The sequence below is a fragment of the Macaca fascicularis genome, chromosome 14, assembly GCF_037993035.2.
Source record: "Macaca fascicularis isolate 582-1 chromosome 14, T2T-MFA8v1.1".
Classification (NCBI taxonomy): domain Eukaryota; kingdom Metazoa; phylum Chordata; class Mammalia; order Primates; family Cercopithecidae; genus Macaca; species Macaca fascicularis.
Genome location: NC_088388.1, coordinates 56358911 through 56361008, shown reverse-complemented (window position 1 = coordinate 56361008; position 2098 = coordinate 56358911).

Genomic DNA, 2098 nt, shown 5'->3' with positions numbered 1-2098 from the left:
TTTTTTTTTTTTTTGAGACAAAGTTTCGCTGTTGTTGCCCAGGTTGGAGCACAATGGCGCGATCTCGGCTCACTGCAACCTCCGCCTCCCGGGTTCAGGCGACTCTGCTGCCTCAGCCTCCCGAGTAGCTGGGATTACAGGCACCTGCTACCACGCCCCGCTAATTTTTGTATATTTAGTAGAGATGGGGTTTCACCATGTTGACCAGGCTGGTCATGAACTTCTGACCTCAGGTGATCTACCCTCCTTGGCCTCCCAAAATGCTGGGATTACAGGCGTGAACCACCGCACCCGGCCTTTTTTTTTTTTTCAGATGGATTCTCACTGTGTCACCCAGGCTGCAGTGCAGTGGTGCTATCTTGGCTCACTGCAACCTCCGCCTCCGAGGTTCAAGCCATTCTCCTGACTCAGCCTGCTGAGTAGCTGGGATTACAGGCGTCCTCCACCACGCCTGGCTAATTTTTGTACTTTTAGTAGAGACAGGGTTTCACCACGTTGATCACGCTGGTCTCAAACTCCCGACCTCGTGATCAGCCCGCCTCGGCTTCCCAAAGTGCTGGGATTACAGGTGTGAGCCACCGTATCCAGCCTGAAATAATTGCTTTTAAGCTTAACTCATCATTTATCTTTTTTCTATATATATAGGAAATATATATAATATATAATTTCTATATATGTATAGTAAACATATATACTACTTTAATGCTTATAGCATTGTATAAATATGCCAAACCAACCAATTCTCTGGTAAGTTTTGAATTACTGAAAGAAGTGTTTTAGAAAATATGATCTTAAGAGTTTTTGAAGGGGGCTAGAAATAAGTTACCTCTTATTTAGGAAGTTGGGGAAATTATTTAATTTCTGTGTTTAAGAGCCTGGACTAATACTGATTGACAGGGAAACATTTTCAAGCCATTAATTTGACCGCATGTAACATGATAGAAAGGAAGGGAGATTAATTGGAGAACATTTTAAGCTTATGAATGGCTCTTTGAATACTATGTACATTTGAACTCTGTTCTATAGTCACTGGTAAATACTATTAATACAAGGTTCCATTACCTGTGACAAATCAGAATTAGGTTTCTCTCTGAATCCAGTTAGAATTACAGCATCCTATCCACCACCACCATCACCGCGATTCAATTTTTACAACCACTCAGTAATTTCCAGGGACACAAAGATGTCCTGTAACTGTTATCTACAATAAGAGGGCGATTTAAAAATTCTTGAGATTCTGTATTACAGTGCTTGAATGAGTAGCCTACAGGCATGGGACTTAGTGGAACTGCATAAAAATATTCTGATTGGTTAAAAAACCCTTCTGATTAGAAAACACAGAAACATGTGGAAGGAATTGAAAGTATAAATTAAAACCGTTTGTTTTTCAGCTGAGCTCTGTACTTCTCTGTAACAGAGAATGTATCCACTGGGTAGGAGACTGATTTAACTGAGCAAAATCCTCCCGTTAAAAGTAACCTAATCCTTTTTTTTTTTTTTTTTTTTTTTGAGACGAAGTCTTGCTCTGTTGCCCAGGATGGAGTGCAGTGACGCAATCTCAGCTCACTGCAAGCTCCGCCTCCTGGGTTCTCGCCATTCTCTTGCCTCAGCCTCCCGAGTAGCTGGAACTACAGGCGCCCGCCACCACGCCCGGCTAATTTTTTGTATTTTTAGTAGAGACGGGGTTTCACTGCGTTATCCAGGATGGTCTTGATCTCCCGACCTTGTGATCCGCCTGCCTCGGCCTCCCAAAGTGCTGGGATTACAGGCGTGAGCCTCCGCGCCCGGCCACCTAATCCATTTTGTATATGTGACACTTTTATTTTAAGGGCTTAAAAAGCAATCCAGGCCGGGCGGGATGCCACTGCATTCCAGTCTGGGCGACAGGGCGAGACTCCGTCTCAAAAAAAAAAAAAAAAAGTAATCCGGACGGATTTAAACTTCTTTATTAACAGAATATGTGTTCTAACAAAGCTTAAAGTCCTATTTTCTTTAGAATGGCGTCTAGGCCGCCATTACTCAACTATCCGTTGGTTAGGGTCCGCACCTCAAAGTAGACTTAATTGTAAATCAAAACATTTACTATCCACACTTAGAG